The sequence below is a fragment of the Vigna unguiculata genome, unplaced genomic scaffold, assembly GCF_004118075.2.
Source record: "Vigna unguiculata cultivar IT97K-499-35 unplaced genomic scaffold, ASM411807v1 contig_3, whole genome shotgun sequence".
Taxonomy (NCBI): Eukaryota; Viridiplantae; Streptophyta; class Magnoliopsida; order Fabales; family Fabaceae; genus Vigna; species Vigna unguiculata.
Genome location: NW_021011005.1, coordinates 145,001 through 169,000, shown reverse-complemented (window position 1 = coordinate 169,000; position 24,000 = coordinate 145,001). Strand labels below are relative to the sequence as shown.

Genomic DNA, 24,000 nt, shown 5'->3' with positions numbered 1-24,000 from the left:
CGATAATAAATACAGAAGTTGCAGTCAATAAAGTAGGAATCATCAAAACACCAAACCATCCAATGTAAAGACGATTTTCGGTGCTGGTTATCCAATTACAGAAGCGACCCCATAGGCTTTCGCTCTCGCGTCTCTCTAAAATTGCAGTCATGGTAAAATCTTGGTTCATTTAATCATTAGGGACTCCAAGCACAAAAATTCTCTATAATGCGAGAATTTGAGGACTTGTTATTCAACAGTATAACATGACTTATATACCAGTGTCAACCAATACTAATATCCATAGTATGTTCTTATTCATTAGTATGTTCTTATTCATTTCGGTTTATCCGAATTTACCTTGTTTATCCCATTTCATTGATTCATAAAAAAAGTTTATTTTCTATATATCATTCTATTTATAGAAATAGAGAATAGAAATATAGATATAATACAACATCGATCTACAAAAATGAGTTGCCCGGGACTTGAACCCGGAACTAGTCGGATGAAGTAGATAATTTATTCTTGAATAAAATTCAACAATAGAATAAAACAAGAAAAAATCCCTCCCCAAGCCGTGTTTGCAGTTTTCATTGCACACGGCTTTCCCTATGTATACATCTAAACCTTAATTACTTGCCTAGCAAAAGACTCTAAGAAAGTGAAATATAATATTTAATTCATTAACCCCGAATCTTGACTCTGACTACATGAGCATTTCAAAATCCTATATATAGATATAGAAGACTAAAAAAAATGATTTTTTTATCCTCATTGAATAAAAAGAAGGAAGTTCGTTTTATCAATTTACACCGATTTAAAAAATAACATAACCTATTTTCAATTATAAATAATTGACGAAATCGTTTCTTAAAAGAATATCCAAATACCAAATACGACCTCTATAAAACCTACGCAAAGTAAAAGAAGTTCTTGGAAAAATCAAAGAAAAAAGATCTTCTTCTGTAAAAAATTCTTGCAATAATTTTTCTGAACTTAATTTTTTCAAATAAATGCGCACAGTACTTTTATGCTTACGAGCCAAAGTTTTTATACAAGAAAACCGAAGTATATATTTTATTTGATAGAAACTCTTTTTTTTTGCAGATCCATTGTAATAATGAGAAAAATTTCTGCATATGCGCAAAAACCGGTCAATAATATCAAAATCAGATAAATTGGCCCAAACCGGCTTACTAATAGGATGACCCATTACATTACAAAATTTTGTTTTAGCCAATGATCTCATTAGAGGAATAATGGGAACTATTGTATCAAGTTTTTTTATAACAATTTTAATAAGAAATGAATTTTGCAACATTTGACTTCGTACTACTGAAAGATTTAGTGGAATACTTAAAAAATAGCCTAAAAAGTGAAATGAATACTGAGATAATTCGTTTATATAGATCGTTTCTAGTCCAGCCCAAATATCAAAATGACATTGCCATAAATATATAAAATAGTATTTCCATTTATTTATCAAAAAAGGAGTATTCTTTAAAACCAGAATTGATTTTCCTTGATATCTAACATAATGGATGAAAGTATCCTTAAAGAAGAAGAAAGTATATGAACAATTCTTAGTAGATACTTCTACAAGATGTTTTATTTTTTCATAGAAAAAATTCGCTCAAAAAAAACGCGAAAATGTTTTAACTGTAACTGAGAGGATTTGTTACGTAGAAAAAGAAAGATAGATTCATATTCCCATACATATAAATTATATAGGAACAAGAAAATTCTTCGATTCCTTTTTGAAAAAAAAGTAAAAATCCATTTTTTTGGAGGAAAAAGACTATTCCAATTATAATAGTAATAAAAAAACAACCTTATTAAATGAAAGAAAGAGACATCTTTTATCGAATATCGCAGGATTTGAACCAAGATTTCCAGATGGATAGGATAGGGTATTCGTATATCTGACTTATGATTTAAATATATCAGTTGATCTTCGAAAAAGGGAAAGATCGAATGAATTGATTGAAAATTTTTATAAGATTTTACGATTTCTAATCCCCTTAAGGAAGAGCTAAATAATTGTAGAGAAAATAGAATCTCCACGACGATACCAAAACCTTCTAATATTATTTGAGAAAAAAATGATAATTATAACCCACAAAAGTATTTTTTTTAGAATCATTAACAAAAAGAATGAAATGAGTCTGTTGATACATTCGAGTACTTAAACGTTTTACAATTAGTAAACTAAATTTATTGTTATAATCGACATTTTCTATAAAAAAGGACTCATGAGCATAAGCTAGTCCATAAATAGATTCCCGAAAAAAAAGTGGGTATAGGATGTCCTGGTATCGAGATCTACGGAGTTCTAAATATGCTTGATATTGCTCCATTAAAAAAGTCTATTTGGTCAAACAAAGAATCAGAGATTCATTGGATTATCAAATGATACATAGTGCGATATGGTCAAAACAGAAAATTATAGGTATAAATATATACCTAGAGAAGTAAAACCCATTAACGGACTCTCTCTAATCGATTTTTTGCCTAATTTTTGTTCTAGGATAACGAGCTAATTAAGAATCCTTTATTTTTTTTTTACCTAATCGCTCTTTTGATTTTGGAAAAAATATCTTTATCAATATACTCTTTCTTTTACACATTTATCGCTACCCCAAAATACCAAAAGATAATGGAAAATAGCTATATAGTTAGGACTCATAACAAAAATAAACCATTCACCAGAAAAGCTTTTCCCACATCAAGCACTAACCTATTTTTAACGTACAATTAGATGGGGTAATGATCCAAATAAAAAATAAATGAAAGCTCGATGCTTTTTGTTTCCCTATTAGAATTAGAACCACCAAGTTCTATCCCTTTATTAATCAAACCCAACGGAATTTTTTTGTTACGAGCCAAAAATTCAAACAAAAATTTGAGCTGGATCCTAAAAGAATGAAATATTTTTAGAATTCTTCATTGATACGACATGCTACTTTTTCCAGTCATTCCTTTCTGGATCAGTCGTGGTTTTACAAGCTCTACCGATAGTATCGACGAACCCATTGCTTCATAGAAATGCGTAAAAAATAGAGTCGCTCTTAAAAGCCGAGTACTCTACCATTGAGTTAGCAACCCCATTACAATTTAAAAAATAAGGTGGATATTTATACCCAATCGCAATCAAAAAAATAAAATTACAAAATTGAATTGTCTAAAAAACTAAAAAAAGATATACCACCTATTTAAATACTATGTTCTTGAAATACTATGTTAGAGTTATCCATTATTATTATATATATAAGACTATATATATATTGGTATATATAGATCTAATATTTTCGTATATATATTCGTGTTTACCTTTCAATTCACTTACTTATTCATTAACAAAGTTTTTCTTGTTTGTCTCGCAGAAAGAAAACCAATGAACCTACCATTTGATGAAGTAATAACGCCTATTTAACGTAAGTAAGGTGATCAATTTATTCACGATCGGATTATATTTATTTGATACAGTGTTGTCAATATTAGTATTGAAAAAAAAACAATCGAATAAATACAATCGAATTAATAAGATTTTCAATCTTATTAATTCGATTATTAGTATTATGTTAGAATTACTTATAAGAAAAATTATTTAAATATATATATATCTTTTTTTATTCTAAAATGATATTCTAAACTAAAAAAACGTATAAAATTATAGAAATATAGAAATCAATAGGAAAATACAAATTTCATATAGAAATGGAACAACTTCCCTATTATGTGAAATTCACATCGAAAAAGGCAATAGCCAGTTTCCCTTATAAATTGTAATCACTTTTTTCGTAAAATATCGTCTACTTACTATGCTTCTATTCCAATACGAAAGATAGAAATCTGTTTAATAATTAAGTATCTTTGTATTCGGCTCAATCCTTCTTTTAGGAAAAGATTGTGCCGAGTTTAATTGCAATTAATCCAAAGTATCCATTGCTTCGAATTCAAATAGTATCCATTGCTTCGAATTCAAATTTGATCTCCTTCCATACTTCGCAAGCAGCAGCTAATTCAGGACTCCATTTGCTAGCCTCACGGATAATTTCATTACCTTCACGAGCAAGATCACGTCCTTCATTTCGAGCCTTCACACAGGCTTCAAGAGCTACTCGATTAGCTACAGCACCTGGTGCATTTCCCCAAGGGTGTCCTAAAGTTCCTCCGCCAAATTGAAGTACGGAATCATCTCCAAAGATTTCGGTCAGAGCAGGCATATGCCAAACGTGAATACCTCCCGAAGCAACAGGCAGAACACCTGGTAGAGAAACCCAATCCTGAGTGAAATAAATACCACGACTTCGATCTTTTTCAACAAAATCATCACGCAGTAAGTCAACAAAACCTAAAGTGATATCTCTTTCCCTTCAAGTTTACCTACTACGGTACCGGAGTGAACATGATCTCCACCAGACAAACGTAATGCTTTAGCTAATACACGAAAGTGCATACCATGATTCTTTTGTCTGTCGATAACTGCATGCATTGCACGATGTATATGAAGAAGTAGACCATTATCTCGGCAATAATGAGCCAAGCTAGTATTTGCAGTGAATCCCCCTGTTAAATAATCATGCATTACGATAGGAACGCCTAATTCTCTGGCAAATACAGCTCTTTTCATCATTTCTTCGCATGTACCCGCAGTTGCATTCAAGTAATGCCCTTTGATTTCACCTGTTTCAGCCTGTGATTTAAAAATCGCTTCAGCACAAAATAAGAAACGGTCTCTCCAACGCATAAATGGTTGGGAATTCACATTTTCATCATCTTTGGTAAAATCAAGTCCCCCACGAAGACATTCATAAACAGCTCTACCATAATTCTTAGCGGATAACCCCAATTTAGGTTTAATAGTACATCCTAATAGGGGACGACCATACTTGTTCAATTTATCTCTCTCAACTTGGATGCCGTGAGGCGGACCTTGGAAAGTTTTAATATAAGCGGTTGGGATTCGCAAATCCTCCAGACGTAGAGCACGCAGTGCCTTGAACCCAAATACATTACCGACAATAGAAGTAAACATGTTAGTAACAGAACCTTCTTCAAAAAGGTCTAAAGGATAAGCTACGTAAGCAATATATTGATTTTCTTCCCCAGCAACAGGTTCGATGTGATAGCATCGTCCTTTGTAACGATCAAGACTGGTAAGCCCATCGGTCCACACAGTTGTCCATGTACCAGTAGAAGATTCGGCGGCTACCGCAGCACCTGCTTCTTCAGGTGGAACTCCAGGTTGAGGAGTTACTCGAAATGCTGCCAAGATATCAGTATCTTTGGTTTCATACTCAGGAGTATAATAATTCAATTTATAATCTTTAACACCAGCTTTGAACCCAACACTTGCTTTAGTCTCTGTTTGTGGTGACATAAATCCCTCCCTACAACTCTTGAATTAAGAATTCTTGAAACAATAAGGTCTACTCGATATGACTTAGGAGTTAATGAAATCTTTTACAAAATCAACTACTATTATCAATTAATCCCAAAGGTTCGTTATGTTATTATTAAATTAAACGATGGTATTTGATTTGTCAAATACATCATTATTGTATACTCTTTTCTATGTATGGCGCAACCCAATCTTTTTTTTTTTCAATTTGATCTTATTTTTTAATTTTGAAATCGAAAGATCTAATCTAAATAATAATAATAATTTATTCTTAATCTTGACAGTGATATATGTTGTCTATGTAAATCCTAGATGTAAAAATAGGCAGCTTTCTCCCCGGAAAATAAAAAAAGAGGTCAAAAAATAGGGAAACAGAGGGTAAGTCTAAAAAATTGTCTACTGAGGAAATACGAAAGCCAATGATAAAAAAATGAATTCTAAATTAAGGTACAGGTTCGAATTCCATACAGAATATAGATGATATTTTCTAGAATGATAGAAAAAAAGAAAAGACTTTCGAAAGATTTTATCCAATTGAAATTTTCAAAATAACTGCAGTAAGCTTAAGAATTCAATAATTGAATTTGAATAAGTAAGTAAACAGTTAAAGAGGATTGATGGAATAGTACCAAAAAAATGGAGTACTAACTCCCATTTCTTATTTCTTTTTGAATTAACCGATCAACTTGCTTTCTTATCGAACATTTCTTTTTGATTTAAAAACTTTTTCGGAAAAAAAAATTGGCTTTTGATATGCGAATAAATCCTCCTACTTCCGGTCCTGAAGTTTCTTCGATTGAAAAAAAAAATCTGGGACATATTGACCAAATAATTGGTCCGGTACTAGATGTAGCCTTTCCCCCGGGGAAGATGCCTAATATTTACAATGCTCTGGTAGTTAAGGGTCGAGATACTGTTGGTCAACAAATTAATGTGACTTGTGAAGTACAACAATTATTAGGAAATAATCGAGTTAGGGCTGTAGCTATGAGTGCTACAGATGGTCTAATGAGAGGAATGCAAGTTATTGACACAGGAACTCCCCTAAGTGTTCCAGTAGGCGGAGCAACTCTAGGACGAATTTTCAACGTGCTTGGAGAGCCGATTGATAATTTAGGTCCTGTAGATACTCGTACAACATCTCCCATTCATAGATCTGCGCCTACCTTTATACAATTAGATACAAAATTATCTATTTTTGAAACAGGAATAAAAGTAGTAGATCTTTTAGCTCCTTATCGTCGTGGAGGAAAAATAGGACTTTTCGGTGGAGCTGGAGTGGGTAAAACAGTACTTATTATGGAATTGATCAATAACATTGCCAAAGCTCATGGAGGTGTATCTGTATTTGGCGGAGTAGGTGAGCGTACTCGCGAGGGAAATGATCTTTATATGGAAATGAAAGAATCTGGAGTAATTAATGAACAAAATATTGCAGAATCCAAAGTAGCTTTAGTATATGGTCAAATGAATGAACCACCCGGAGCTCGTATGAGAGTTGGTTTAACTGCCCTAACTATGGCGGAATATTTTCGAGATGTCAATGAGCAAGATGTACTTCTATTTATCGACAATATCTTCCGCTTCGTTCAAGCAGGATCTGAAGTATCTGCCTTATTGGGTCGAATGCCCTCTGCTGTGGGTTATCAACCCACTCTTAGTACTGAAATGGGTTCTTTACAAGAAAGAATCACTTCTACCAAAGAAGGGTCCATAACTTCTATTCAAGCAGTTTATGTACCTGCCGACGATTTAACTGACCCTGCTCCTGCTACGACATTTGCACATTTAGATGCTACTACTGTACTATCAAGAGGATTAGCCGCCAAAGGTATCTATCCAGCAGTAGATCCTTTAGATTCAACCTCAACTATGCTCCAACCTCGAATCGTTGGTGAAGAACATTATGAGACTGCGCAACGAGTTAAACAAACTTTACAACGTTACAAAGAACTTCAAGACATTATAGCTATCCTTGGCTTGGACGAATTATCCGAAGAAGATCGCTTAACCGTAGCAAGAGCACGAAAAATTGAGCGTTTCTTATCACAACCTTTTTTCGTAGCAGAAGTTTTTACCGGTTCGGCTGGAAAATATGTTGGTCTAGTAGAAACAATTAGAGGGTTTAATTTGATTCTTTCTGGAGAATTAGACGGTCTTCCTGAACAAGCCTTTTATTTGGTAGGTAATATCGATGAAGCTACTGCGAAGGCTACGAACTTAGAAACGGAGAGCAATTTGAAGAAATGACTTTAAATCTTTGTGTATTGACCCCCAATCGAATTGTTTGGGATTCAGAAGTGAAGGAAATCATTTTACCTACTAATAGCGGACAAATTGGAGTATTACCTAATCATGCGCCTATTGCCTCAGCTGTCGATATAGGTATTTTGAGAATACGTCTTAAAGACCAATGGTTAACAATGGCTCTGATGGGGGGGTTTGCTAGAATAAATAATAATGAGATAACTGTTTTAGTAAATGATGCGGAAAAGGGTAGTGACATTGATCCACAAGAAGCACAGCAAACTCTTGAAATAGCAGAAACTAATTTGAATAAGGCTGAAGGCAAGAGACAATTGAGGCAAATCTAGCTCTTAGACGAGCTAGAACACGAGTAGAGGCTATCAATGTTATTTCATAACAAGTTGAAATTGATGCGTCCCAATATCCGAAAACAATAAAAAGAAAAAGAAACAGTCAGAAGAAAAAAGTAAGTAGAAAAGCTTATTAGATACCACAGTCAAAGGTATCTAATAAGTTATAACTATACCTTACCTACTATTGGATTTGAACCAATGACTCCCGCCGTATGAAAGCAATACTCTAACCACTGAGTTAAGTAGGTAATTTAGGACTCCTCCTCAAAAAAAAAAAAAGAAGAGTACCCATCTATCAGATTAATTGATTATAAATGTAAAATTACTGATAAGCAATACCAACCCCCGTTCAAGGGATTCGATCATGTAATATTCATCTTGACAAGCAATTATCTTCATACTATGATAAAATATGTATCAAAAACACAAGGGCTGTAGCTCAGTTAGGTAGAGCACCTCGTTTACACGAGCGCCAATGCTTTTTTTCAGAGGAGTTCATCTTGTAATTAAAAAAGTTTATCTTATAGTAAGAAATCGGTGTCTTACTCCATTTTAAGGAACAAAACAAGAGAACACTAGCCTGACAAAGGGTTTAGCCATAAAATCGAATCCATAATTGATTTGAGATATTGATAAGGTGAATACCCATTTCTCGTCAATGCTAAACATAAAGGGTATAGGGACCTAAAAAAGATTATCTTTTCTTCCTATTTTACTCTGATGGGGGGGTTTGCTAGAATAAATATAATGAGATAACTGTTTTAGTAAATGATGCGGAAAAGGGTAGTGACATTGATCCACAAGAAGCACAGCAAACTCTTGAAATAGCAGAAACTAATTTGAATAAGGCTGAAGGCAAGAGACAAACAATTGAGGCAAATCTAGCTCTTAGACGAGCTAGAACACGAGTAGAGGCTATCAATGTTATTTCATAACAAGTTGAAATTGATGCGTCCCAATATCCGAAAACAATAAAAAGAAAAAAGAAACAGTCAGAAGAAAAAAGTAAGTAGAAAAGCTTATTAGATACCACAGTCAAAGGTATCTAATAAGTTATAACTATACCTTACCTACTATTGATTTGAACCAATGACTCCCGCCGTATGAAAGCAATACTCTAACCACTGAGTTAAGTAGGTAATTTAGGACTCCTCCTCAAAAAAAAAAAAGAAGAGTACCCATCTATCAGATTAATTGATTATAAATGTAAAATTACTGATAAGCAATACCAACCCCCGTTCAAGGGATTCGATCATGTAATATTCATCTTGACAAGCAATTATCTTCATACTATGATAAAATATGTATCAAAAACACAAGGGCTGTAGCTCAGTTAGGTAGAGCACCTCGTTTACACGAGCGCCAATGCTTTTTTTCAGAGGAGTTCATCTTGTAATTAAAAAAGTTTATCTTATAGTAAGAAATCGGTGTCTTACTCCATTTTAAGGAACAAAACAAGAGAACACTAGCCTGACAAAGGGTTTAGCCATAAAATCGAATCCATAATTGATTTGAGATATTGATAAGGTGAATACCCATTTCTCGTCAATGCTAAACATAAAGGGTATAGGGACCTAAAAAAGATTATCTTTTCTTCCTATTTTATGAACTTTAAGGTGTATGAAGTGTCATTTCTTATCTTCTATTTTAATTTTAGTAGGTGGATAAAGAGTCCATTTAACTTAAGTTGATCTAGGCCAGAAGCAGACCTACGTCAAGATAATCCTTCTTTGAAACACTTTGGTAGTGCTCTTTGATTGTTATACAAATAAAAAAGAAGAGCATAGGGAATCATCTCTTTATTCTTTACTGTAAAAAAAAAAAAAGATGGTGGACTAACTAATATTTTTATCAGTTAATGAAAAAGCTCAATGCAAAAAAAAAATGCATGTTGGGTTTTGAAAACAATTTAAATCATTTAGATAATAATTAGTTTGATCTGTTTTACCGAGAAGGTCTACGGTTCGAGTCCGTATAGCCCTAATATTCCTACAGATACTAATAATATTAATACTATTTTGGATCGAATAGATCTCATTACTAAGACTATTACTAAAAAAAAAACAATTTGTAACTTTCTATTCGAACATATTCATATTCGATAGAATAATATTAATATTAGTATATTCAGCTAGTCTAAAAAAATGGAGACTTTAGACTAAAAATGAAAATGAATTTGGTATATTTTCTACATTCAGAGGAGTACTTTTATGTTTCTTCTTTACGAATATGATATTTTTTGGGCATTTCTAATAATATCAAGTTTGATTCCTATTTTGGCATTTCTAATTTCTGGAATTTTAGCCCCCATTAGCAAGGGACCGGAAAAACTTTCTAGTTATGAATCCGGAATAGAACCAATAGGCGATGCTTGGTTACAATTTCGAATCCGTTATTATATGTTTGCTCTCATTTTTGTTGTTTTTGATGTTGAAACGGTTTTTCTTTATCCATGGGCAATGAGTTTCGATGTATTAGGGGTATCCGTATTTTTAGAAGCTTTCTTATTCGTGCTTATCCTAATTGTTGGTTCAGTTTATGCATGGCGAAAGGGGGCATTAGAATGGTCTTAATTCTTGACTATTTAGACAATTAGAAAAAAAAATATTGAGACAATTATGAATTCCATTGAGTTTCCCTTACTTGATCAAACAACCCAAAATTCAGTTATTTCAACGACATTAAATGATTTTTCAAATTGGTCAAGATTATCCAGTTTATGGCCGCTTCTTTATGGTACGAGTTGTTGCTTCATTGAATTTGCTTCATTAATAGGATCACGATTCGATTTTGATCGTTATGGACTAGTACCACGATCGAGTCCTAGGCAGGCGGACCTAATTTTAACAGCGGGCACTGTAACTATGAAAATGGCCCCTTCTTTAGTTCGATTATATGAACAAATGCCCGAACCTAAATATGTTATTGCTATGGGAGCCTGTACAATTACGGGGGGGATGTTTAGTACCGATTCTTATAGTACTGTTCGAGGCGTAGATAAGCTAATTCCTGTAGATGTATATTTGCCGGGCTGTCCACCTAAACCGGAGGCCATTATAGATGCTATAACAAAACTTCGTAAGAAAATATCTCGAGAAATATATGAAGATCCAATGAGTTTTCAACGAGAGAATAGATGTTTTACTACCAACCATAAGTTTCATGTTGGATACAGTACTTATACTGACAATTATGGTCAAGAATTTTTCTATCAACCGCCATCTACTTCAGAGATATCGTCTGACACATTTTTTTAAAGTACAATAATAAAAAGCAATTCCTTTTTTAAAAATTTCATCGTATTTTAAAAATTTCATCGTAATAGAAAATACTAATACCAAACTCATAAAAAAAATTTAGGAGAAGCAAAAAATGCAAGGTCGTTTGTCTTCTTGGCTAGTCAAACATGGACTAATTCATAGATCCTTGGGTTTCGATTACCTAGGAATAGAGACTTTACAAATAAAGCCCGAGGATTGGCATTCCATTGCTGTCATTTTATATGTATATGGTTACAATTATCTACGTTCTCAATGTGCCTATGATGTAGCACCCGGAGGACTCTTAGCTAGTGTATATCATTTTACAAGAATAGAGTATGGTATAAATCAACCCGAAGAGGTATGCATAAAAATATTTGTATCAAGAAAAAATCCCAGAATTCCTTCGATTTTTTGGGTTTGGAAAAGTGCGGATTTTCAAGAAAAGGAATCTTATGATATGTTGGGAATCTCTTATGATAGTCATCCGCGTCTAAGACGTATTTTAATGCCCGAAAATTGGATAGGATGGCCTTTGCGTAAAGATTATATTGCTCCAAATTTTTATGAAATACAAGATGCTCACTAAATGATAAAAATAATAAACTAATCCAAACTTCTGCAACCCCAGTCAAAGAATATAAGTACATTCTGTTATAGATCAGACAAAATAATTGATTGACATTAAATCAGGCAGAGTAATGGAAGTTGCATTCAGATATTATTATGTGAGAAATCACAAAATTCAGAAATAATAGAATGAATAATTATAGGGTTTAAAATAGGATAGGAGTTTCTTAAGATTCTAAAACAAAAACAATACTGAGTTCTTATCAGCCAAGCCAATAAAAGAAATAGGATGAACTGCAAAAATTCTTTATCTTTATAATCAACTAATTCTTTATCTTTATAATAAACTATATAACGTGCACATCACCATCAATTATACGGCCACGAAAAAAAAAACACAAAGAAAAGGGCTCGATTCTATTTTGGTAATCCTTCTCAGATGAATTCTTAATATTCTCACTCCACCCCAGAACTTCGACTTTTAGGTCTTTTAACCAACTAATTAAACCACTCGAATATTATGGAAATAGAAACCTTTTTTTGTATCGCAGAAAAAAAAGGAAAAAAATAGATAAAGAATTCATTATCTATATATCTATATCTATATATATATAGATACTATAGATAAGCGAATATACCTAATAAAAAATTGCATCTATTCTTTAATCATCTAGGAAAAGTATATCTACAGATACCTAAATAGATCAAAGAAATATGTTATGTATCAGAATCTAGAAGAACACAAATTTGTATGAGTATCTATCCCCCATATTCATTTTAATGAATATGGGGGATAGATACTCATACAAATGAATCTTGTGTCAGGAACCAGATTTGAACTGGTGACACGAGGATTTTCAGTCCTCTGCTCTACCAACTGAGCTATCCCGACCATTCTTGAAGCTTAATACTTTGATTTTAAAAGATTTTTAAAATCTATGTTAATGAATCTATATCAACTAAGTAAAAAAAAAGTTTGTAAGTGAGTTTCCGCAGTAATAATTATTTTTTATTGTTAATCGTTAATTACGCATATGAAAATTCCTTGCTAAAAAATAAGATATTAATTTATACATTTCTGATTAAAAAAAATTCTATGTGTTTCACATATATATTTATATCTATTCCAAAACTCGTCCCTTGTCATTATGATAGATAAGAAAATTATGATAGATAGGAAATTGATGAAAATAAAAATTCCAATTTCGTTGGGAAATAATAAATCGAATAAAACACATAAATAAGGACTTCAAGATAGAGAGGATATAGGAAAAAAATTAGAAAATGAAAAAGTATTTTTGGGGATAGAGGGACTTGAACCCTCATGATTTCTTAAGTCGACGGATTTTCCTCTTACTTTCAATTTCATTGTTGTCGGTATTGACATGTAGAATAGGACTCTATCTTTATTCTCATCTGATTTATCAGTTCTTCAAGGGTTTTAGCCGATTATGATGAAGTGAATAATTTCATCAATAAATATTCCATCTTTTCTTCAACTTCGAATTGATTTGATTCACATTTTTCATTTGTGAATATTTTTATCACAAATAGATCTTCAATAATAAAATAAAAAGTAACAAATTGAAAGAGTATTTCAGTATATATATATGTTTCTAAATGTTTATCTTTGATCCATTCCTGTAATTTTGGTGAAAGGATTCTTTTACTAATGCAATAAAAAAAGTCGTCAATTTCGTTTGTTAGAACAGCTTCCATAGAGTCTCTGCACCTATCCCTTTTTTATTATCACTTTCTGAATTTTTATTTGTTTTCAGAAAACAGGATTTGGCTCAGGATTGCCCATTGTGAATTCCAGGGTTTCTCTGAATTTGAAAATTATTACTTGGTAAGTTTCCATACCAAAACTCAATCCAATTAAGTCCGTAGCGTCTACCAATTTCGCCATATCCCCATCTTTTTTTTTATTTGAATCTGATTATAATAGAATGCTTTTTTTTTCATTTCTATTATGAGAATTATGCGGGAACTTTTGAATTCATTAAATACATATTATTTTATTAAATATTAAAAACCCCTTTCTCCAATTTTATAGATTTTATTTCATCTATATTGGATACCTTTATTTGTTTGAATCAGAACTAATTCTAATATCTATATATTAACAATTCAATATACACAGATATAGACCACATATCTACTTATCTTCTATGTACCTACTTATCTTCTTTTTTCATACAATTTAGAATACTCGAATGGTCGATTCTTTTTTTTTTTTGTTTTTGCTTAAAAAAAAAAAGAAAATAAACAATCCATTTATTCATATACAATTTATATAACTAAAACGAATCTAGTGGCTAAAAAAAACCATTCTTTTAATTGAATATAATATAGAATTAGACATTTACTTAGAAATATGGAATTCCTTAATAAATATTTACTAAAATTTATATTTATTCAAATTTACTTTAAGTACTAATAAATAATCTTTTTGAAAGAAATCAATTTAATAATATATATCTAGAATAGTAGATCGAAATAAATTATATTAAATAAATTATATTAATATAATATTAATTATTATCTTGCACTTTATGTTATCAGATAAAATAAATAATAGAAATAATAAAAATTGGGTTTGATTTTCTATATTTTCTTTCTCTATTTTTGATGTTTGTATTAATTTGAATTTTGTTATAAATAACTAAAAATTGATAACTAAGATCCCATTCAATTCTTCTGCATATGTATATTTCGTTTACATTAGCCGGTTTAGCTCAGAGGTTAGAGCATCGCATTTGTAATGCGATGGTCATCGGTTCGAATCCGATAACCGGCTTTTCTCTATTTGTTTTTTACATAATTGATAATATCTTTTTTAGAAATAAAAAATTGGGAGAGTTCGATCTCTGCGGAAGAAATCAAGAAATTAACCTACTTTTTTGTATTCTTTTATATACAATAAATTCGGATATTGATAAAATTCATCTAATTCTTCTTTGTACTATAAAACTTTAGTAGATTTCGCTTCATTTAGAATTCTATAATATTTTTCATTTCGTTTAGTTTTCATTTCGATTTATAAGATTTTTCATTTTAAAAAAGGAGTTTTTATGTCACGTTACAGAGGACCTCGTTTCAAAAAAATACGTCGTCTAGGATATTTACCAGGACTTACTAGTAAAAGGCCAACAGTCAAAAACGAATTTCGAAATCAATTGCGCTTCAGTAAAAAATCTCAATATCGTATTCGTTTAGAAGAAAAACAAAAATTGCGTTTTCATTATGGTCTTACAGAACGACAATTGCTTAAATACGTTCGTATCTCCGGAAAAGCTAAAGGATCAACTGGTCAGGTTTTATTACAACTACTTGAAATGCGCTTGGATAACATACTTTTTCGATTGGGTATGGCTGCGACTATTCCTCAAGCCCGCCAATTTATAAACCATAGACATGTTTTAGTTAATGGTCGTATAGTGGATATACCAAGTTATCGTTGTAAACCTCAAGATATTATTACAGCAAAGGATGAACAAAAATCTAAAACTCTTATTCAAAATTATTTTGATTCAGCCCCCCATGAGAAATTGCCAAATCATTTGACTGTTCACCCTTTCCAATATAAAGGTTTAATTAATCAAATAATAGATAATAAATGGGTTGGTTTGAAAATAAATGAATTACTGGTTGTAGAATATTATTCTCGTCAAACTTAAACTTAACTAAAATAACAAGAGTTTTTTTTACAAGGATTTTCTGCTATTCATATATCATAGACATGGATATGCGAAAATTTTTATTCCTTGCCCACCCGTTATCCACTATTTTTTGTATTACCGAAAAATGAGGAATATAAAGTTGTCCATATCAACAAACAAATTTGAAATATGAAATAATGGTATGCATTGGGATGAGTAATATTGATGAATTTGGTAAAGATTCGGAAAGAGAGGGATTCGAACCCCCGGTAAACAAAAAGCCTACATAGCAGTTCCAATGCTACGCCTTGAACCACTCGGCCATCTCTCCTATATAATGATGCCCAGAAACCGGTTGAATGTTGAATAGTGAATCAATCCTATTTTTCATAAATGCATAAAACCTATTCAAACTATAAAAATACAAAGTAAAATTAAAAAAAAACCTCCTACAAGGTCTTAGGATAAACAAATTTGATTGATGAGTTCATTTTTACGTTATTTCGCACTGTATTATAATTATACAATTCCTTTATTTGTGGGATTGATTTCTCACACCATGATTAATTAAATTATAGAATGGATTTCTACCTATGCCTAGATCTCGGATAAATGAAAATTTTATAGATAAGACCTTTTCAATTGTAGCCAATATCTTATTACGAATAATTCCGACAACTTCAGGAGAAAAAAGGGCATTCACTTATTACAGAGATGGTGTGATTTGATTCCATTTTTTTTGACCGATTTCGGTCAAAAAAAAATGGAATGGAAAAACCCCACGCGTGTTGAAGGTGAAATTTGTAAATAAAAGGATTAATTCCTTCTGTCGTGTATCCTCGATTAATGAAGCCTTATATGCTTGAATTTTAGGTTTCTAGTATTAAGCGAAAGGTTATACCTATACTTATGGGGTTAGGTCAACCCCAAATTACTAGTACTGATAGGCAACATTGGGAAAGAAGCACTACGCTTGGGAATCAAGGACACGAAAACTTTGTATCTATCTATATCCATGGCTTATCGAGATTGGGACTAACAGGAATGGTTGGGACAATAAATATCCATCTCGTTCATATTTTGGATACCCATAGAACCATCGAAGATTATTGAGGTGACTAATTCCAGGAAATTAAGCAGCGTAGAGGACAAAGAAATTGTTGAAGTTCTTATTTTTTTTTATCAAGTACCTACATACTTAATGTTAAGAAATAATTTTTGACAGGAAGGTTGGCTAGAGATTTATTGTAAAAACACTAGCTCTGTTCAGTTGAGAATGAGAATACTGGAATATTTTTTGATTTGATGGATTTTTCTCATTACACACATAAGGGGGGAGCCGTATGAGATGAAAATCTCACGTACAGTTCTGGAGCGGAGATTCTTTGAACCGAATGACGACCGTAACGGATGTCAGCTCAATCTGAAGGAAATTATGCAGAAGCTTTACAGAATTATTATGAGGCTATGCGACTGGAAATTGATCCCTATGATCGAAGTTATATACTTTATAACATAGGCCTTATTCACACAAGTAACGGAGAACATACTAAAGCTTTGGAATATTATTTTCGGGCGCTCGAACGAAACCCATTTTTACCCCAAGCTTTTAATAATATGGCCGTGATCTGTCATTACGTGCGACTATCTCCACTATAGAAAGAAAAAAGAAAAGAACAAGCAAATCCACAAATTTTAATATAAGAAATATAGAAATATAAATAATTATAAATAAGAAAGGCTTTCTACATATATATATCGTTCAAAACAACGATTTTTATCAGCTGTAGCAAAGAAACTTCATAGAAGTAAAAATATGAAGAAATCGATATGTCTAGATACCCTCTTTTTCTATGGATAAAAGATCTAATTGATAAAGGAAGCATCGTAAGGATCAATTAACACGGTTTTCAATCGATATAATAAAAACTGCTTCCTTATCTCATGATAAATAAAGAAGTCAGGAATCCACTTATGTAATAAAAAGGATCCCCTGGTATTTTGAGCAGCGGTGTAGTATCAAATCCCAAAGATAGAAAGTATTTTCTCTTTACTTATAAGAACTTATAAGATAAGAAAGAAAAAACTTTTACCAAGATTCTATAGAAATGAATCTATCATATATTTTTGTATATGATATATAAAATCGAGATAGTTACCTTTCAGAAAATTAGAATTAGGGCGTTAATGCCAATGCTTTATTCCCTTTTCTGAAGGTAGGAGAAAAGATAAAACTAAAAAAAAAGATGAAATTCTTTGAAATTCTTTATTTATTAGTAAAAATGAAAGTTTGAAACTCATATTAATAATTTCTTTTTTTCTTTTAGTTAACTTCAAGATAATAGAACAAAAAAAGAATTGACTACTGAGCCGTATGAGTCAGGAAATTCTCAAGTACGGTTCTAAGGAAAGGAATTGACTCACCTATTTCGACCGAGGAGAACAGGCCATTCGGCAGGGAGACTCAGAAGTTGCGGAGTCTTGGTTTAATCAAGCCGCTGAATATTGGAAACAAGCTATAGCTCTCACCCCCGGTAATTATATTGCAGCACAGAATTGGTTGAAGATCACAGGGCGTTTTGAATAAGAACACTCTGTTTCTTTTTTTTCTTATATATTTATCTATCTATATAAAGATATAGATAGATAAATATATATTGTTATAAATTCTTGTTTCTTGTCCCTATCAAATTCAAAAATCATTTCTATAGGAACGACCAATCACATAATTTAAATATATCCCTTCTAATTTTGTTCGATTTTGTCTAGTATTTCATAGAAATAAACGAGATGTGGATACAGTAGATAATTTTCTCCTTTTTTCTGTTATTTAAACTAATATTCAATCAAATTAAGAAAAGAGACCTTCAAAAAAAGAAATAAAATATAGGTATATTGCCTAATAATGAATGCTAATGCCTGCTCAATTTGAAATAGAGTACATACTTATACTTTATCTAAAAAAAAAAATAAAATCTAAGGAATAGAATTAGAATAAAATCTGAATACATTTGATTAGGCTGCACGAAAAATTATTGAACTTCCATTCAGAGTTCCCAAAAAGGTCTTAGAAGATTAAAATAGGTCCGTTGAGCGCCTCACTCTTATGTCATAATAGATTCGAACACTTGCCCCGAATTGACTTCGAGATCATAATTGTTCTAGTGAAAAACTAAAGAAATGAAATTTACTAAGATATCCAATACATGAGAGATAGGAGAGAACAAAACTCAATAGAAACATCTCTAATAAGTTCACTAATTCTGTTTTATGTTGGCAGGTCTCTTTGTATGTGTTGTCTGGAAAGAGGAGGACTCAATGATTATTCGTTCACCGGAACCAGAAGTTAAAATTTTGGTAGATAGGGATCCTATAAAAACTTCTTTTGAGGAATGGGCAAAACCTGGTCATTTCTCAAGAACAATAGCTAAGGGACCAGATACTACTACTTGGATCTGGAACCTACATGCTGACGCTCATGATTTTGATAGCCATACTAATGATTTAGAGGAGATTTCCCGAAAAGTTTTTAGTGCGCATTTTGGCCAACTCTCTATCATCTTTCTTTGGCTGAGTGGCATGTATTTTCATGGTGCTCGTTTTTCCAATTATGAGGCATGGTTAAGTGATCCTACTCACATTAGGCCTAGTGCTCAGGTGGTTTGGCCAATAGTGGGTCAAGAAATATTGAATGGTGATGTAGGGGGGGGTTCCGAGGAATACAAATAACCTCTGGTTTTTTTCAGATTTGGAGAGCATCTGGAATAACTAATGAATTACAACTCTATTGTACTGCAATTGGTGCATTGGTCTTTGCAGCCTTAATGCTTTTTGCTGGTTGGTTTCATTATCACAAAGCTGCTCCAAAATTGGCTTGGTTCCAAGATGTAGAATCTATGTTGAATCACCATTTGACAGGGCTCCTAGGGTTGGGGTCTCTTTCTTGGGCAGGACATCAAATACATGTATCTTTACCGATTAACCAATTTCTAAATGCTGCAGTAGATCCCAAAGAGATACCACTTCCTCATGAATTTATCCTAAATCGGGATCTTTTGGCTCAACTTTATCCGAGTTTTTCCGAGGGAGCAACCCCATTTTTTACCTTGAATTGGTCAAAATACGGAGAATTTCTTACTTTTCGTGGAGGATTAGATCCAGTAACTGGAGGTTTATGGCTGACCGATATTATACACCATCATTTAGCTATTGCAATTCTTTTCTTGATAGCGGGTCACATGTATAGGACCAACTGGGGTATTGGTCACAATATAAAAGACATTTTAGAGGCACATAAAGGTCCATTTACAGGCCAGGGTCATAAAGGTATATATGAGATTCTAACAACGTCATGGCATGCTCAATTATCTATTAATCTAGCTATGTTAGGCTCTTTGACCATTGTTGTAGCTCACCATATGTATTCTATGCCTCCTTATCCATACCTAGCTACTGACTATGGTACACAACTGTCATTGTTTACACATCACATGTGGATTGGTGGATTTCTCATAGTCGGTGCTGCTGCGCATGCAGCGATTTTTATGGTAAGAGATTATGATCCGACTATTCGATACAACGATCTATTAGATCGTGTCCTTAGACATCGTGATTCAATCATATCACATCTTAACTGGGTATGTATCTTTTTAGGTTTTCACAGTTTTGGTTTGTATATTCATAATGATACCATGAGCGCATTAGGGCGCCCTCAAGATATGTTTTCAGATACTGCTATACAATTACAGCCGATCTTTGCTCAATGGATACAAAATACCCACGCTTTAGCACCTGGCACAACAGCCCCAGGTGCAGCAACAAGTACCAGTTTGACTTGGGGAGGTGAAAATTTAGTAGCAGTGGGCGGTAAAGTTGCTTTGTTACCTATTCCTTTAGGAACTGCGGATTTTTTGGTCCATCATATTCATGCATTTACAATTCATGTAACAGTATTGATACTCTTAAAGGGTGTTCTATTTGCTCGTAGTTCACGATTGATACCGGATAAAGCAAATCTAGGTTTTCGTTTCCCTTGTGATGGACCTGGAAGAGGGGGGACATGCCAAGTATCCGCTTGGGATCATGTCTTCTTAGGACTATTTTGGATGTACAATTCAATTTCCGTAGTTATATTCCATTTCAGTTGGAAAATGCAGTCAGATGTTTGGGGTAGTATAAGTGATCAAGGGATAGTAACTCATATCACAGGAGGAAATTTTGCGCAGAGTTCCATTACCATTAATGGGTGGCTTCGTGATTTCTTATGGGCGCAGGCATCCCAGGTAATTCAGTCTTATGGTTCTTCATTATCTGCATATGGTCTTTTTTTCTTGGGTGCACATTTTGTATGGGCTTTTAGTTTAATGTTTCTATTCAGCGGGCGTGGTTATTGGCAAGAACTTATTGAATCCATTGTTTGGGCTCATAATAAATTAAAAGTTGCTCCTGCTACTCAGCCCAGAGCCTTGAGCATTGTACAAGGACGTGCTGTAGGAGTAACACATTACCTTCTAGGTGGAATTGCCACAACATGGGCATTCTTCTTAGCAAGAATTATTGCAGTAGGATAATAGCTAGGAGGATTTGAAAATCATTATGGCATTAAGATTTCCAAGCTTTAGTCAAGGCTTAGCTCAAGACCCCACTACTCGTCGTATTTGGTTTGGTATTGCTACCGCACATGACTTCGAAAGTCATGATGATATTACTGAGGAACGTCTTTATCAGAATATTTTTGCTTCTCATTTCGGGCAATTAGCAATCATTTTTCTGTGGACTTCCGGGAATCTCTTTCATGTAGCTTGGCAAGGTAATTTTGAGACATGGGTACAGGATCCTTTACATGTAAGACCTATTGCTCATGCAATTTGGGATCCTCATTTTGGTCAACCAGCTGTAGAAGCTTTTACTCGAGGGGGTGCTCTAGGTCCTGTTAATATAGCCTATTCTGGTGTTTATCAGTGGTGGTATACAATCGGTTTACGTACTAATGGGGATCTTTATACTGGAGCTATTTTTCTATTAATACTTTCTATTATATCTTTAATAGCAGGTTGGTTACACCTACAACCAAAATGGAAACCGAGTGTTTCGTGGTTTAAAAATGCCGAATCCCGCCTCAATCATCATTTGTCAGGACTATTCGGAGTAAGTTCCTTGGCTTGGACAGGGCATTTAGTTCATGTTGCTATTCCGGGGTCCAGGGGGGAATCCGTTCGATGGAACAATTTATTAGATATCTTGCCGCACCCCGAGGGATTAGGTCCATTTTTTACAGGTCAGTGGAATCTTTATGCTCAAAACCCAGATTCCAATAATCATATATTTGGTACCCCTCAAGGAGCAGGAACTGCTATTCTAACACTTCTCGGAGGATTTCATCCGCAAACTCAAAGTTTATGGTTAACTGATATTGCACACCATCATTTGGCTATTGCGTTTATTTTTCTAGTTGCTGGCCATATGTATAGAACTAATTTCGGGATTGGTCACAGTATTAAAGATCTTTTAGAAGCACATACTCCTCCGGGGGGTAGATTGGGGCGTGGGCATAAGGGTCTTTATGATACAATCAATAATTCAATTCATTTTCAATTAGGTCTTGCTCTAGCCTCTTTAGGGGTTATTACTTCCTTGGTAGCACAACACATGTACTCTTTACCTGCTTATGCGTTTATAGCGCAAGACTTTACTACTCAAGCTGCCTTATATACTCATCATCAATATATAGCAGGCTTCATTATGACAGGGGCTTTTGCTCATGGAGCTATCTTTTTTATTAGAGATTATAATCCAGAGCAGAATCAAGATAATGTCTTGGCAAGAATGTTAGACCATAAAGAAGCTATCATATCCCACTTAAGTTGGGCTAGCCTCTTTCTGGGGTTCCATACTCTGGGACTTTATGTCCATAACGATGTCATGCTTGCTTTTGGTACTCCGGAGAAACAAATTTTGATTGAACCTATATTTGCCCAATGGATACAATCTGCTCATGGTAAAACTTCCTATGGGTTCGATATACTTTTATCTTCAACGAACAGTCCGGCGTTCAATGCGGGACGAAGCATATGGTTGCCTGGTTGGTTAAACGCTGTAAATGAGAATAGTAATTCTCTATTCTTAACAATAGGGCCTGGAGACTTCTTGGTTCATCATGCTATTGCTCTTGGTTTACATACAACTACTTTGATTTTAGTAAAAGGTGCTTTGGATGCGCGTGGTTCTAAGTTAATGCCTGATAAAAAAGATTTTGGTTATAGTTTTCCTTGTGATGGCCCGGGACGAGGCGGAACTTGTGATATTTCCGCTTGGGACGCATTTTATTTGGCAGTTTTCTGGATGTTAAATACCATTGGATGGGTTACTTTTTATTGGCATTGGAAACACATTACACTATGGCAGGGTAATATTTCACAGTTTAATGAATCTTCTACCTATTTGATGGGATGGTTAAGAGATTATCTATGGTTGAACTCTTCACAACTTATCAATGGATATAACCCTTTTGGTATGAATAGTTTATCAGTCTGGGCATGGATGTTCTTGTTTGGACATCTTGTTTGGGCTACTGGATTTATGTTCTTAATTTCTTGGCGCGGATATTGGCAGGAATTGATTGAAACTTTGGCATGGGCTCATGAACGTACACCTTTGGCTAATTTGATTCGATGGAGAGATAAACCAGTGGCTCTTTCCATTGTGCAAGCAAGATTGGTTGGACTAGCCCACTTTTCCGTAGGTTATATATTTACTTATGCAGCCTTCTTAATTGCCTCTACATCGGGCAAATTCGGTTAATTGAATTCTTTATTATATATATCTGGCAAGAATCTCATTTCCTTCTATAGGGAAGAGAAGCCACTTATACATCTAGGATCCGACTTCTATCATTGATGCTAATAGCAAATTAACCATTATGGCAAGGAAAAGTGTTATTCAGAGGGAAAAGAAGAGACAAAAATTGGAACAGAAATATCATTTGATTCGCCGATCCTCAAAAAAAGAAATAAGCAAAGTTCCGTCGTTAAGTGAGAAATGGGAAATTCATGGAAAATTAGAATCACTACCGCGTAATAGTGCACCTATACGTCTTCATCGACGTTGTTTTTCGACCGGAAGACCGAGAGCTAATTATCGAGACTTTGGATTATCTGGACACATACTTCGGGAAATGGTTCATGCATGTTTCTTGCCGGGTGCAACAAGATCCAGTTGGTAAGGATTTCCAATTATCTTCATTTTTTTCATTTTATTATCAGCGATCATAGGAGGGTCCCTTTACCGTTATGTATAAATGGTTTATTCTATTTATATAGATATGGTAAAGGGACGCATTCCATCTTTGTTTTTGTTCATTAGTTATCAATTCTTTTCTTTATCGCGGAGTAGAGCAACTTGGTAGCTCGCAAGGCTCATAACCTTGAGGTTACGGGTTCAAATCCCGTCTCCGCAACTTTTTGAATTTGATAAAAAAACAAGGTTTCAAGAAGAAGGGCATTATACGCAGTAAATTCTATGGC

General features: G+C 33.5%; 2 non-coding genes across 2 annotated transcripts; one reads left to right on the top strand and one right to left on the bottom strand.

Annotated features, from left to right (window-relative positions):
- Positions 1–12,635: 12,635 nt before the first annotated feature.
- Positions 12,636–12,708, bottom strand: TRNAF-GAA. Its single transcript has one exon. It is a non-coding gene; the product is annotated as a tRNA-Phe (tRNA).
- Positions 12,709–14,543: 1,835 nt separating this feature from the next.
- On the top strand, positions 14,544–14,616 carry TRNAT-UGU. The gene has a single exon. It is a non-coding gene; the product is annotated as a tRNA-Thr (tRNA).
- Positions 14,617–24,000: the final 9,384 nt, after the last annotated feature.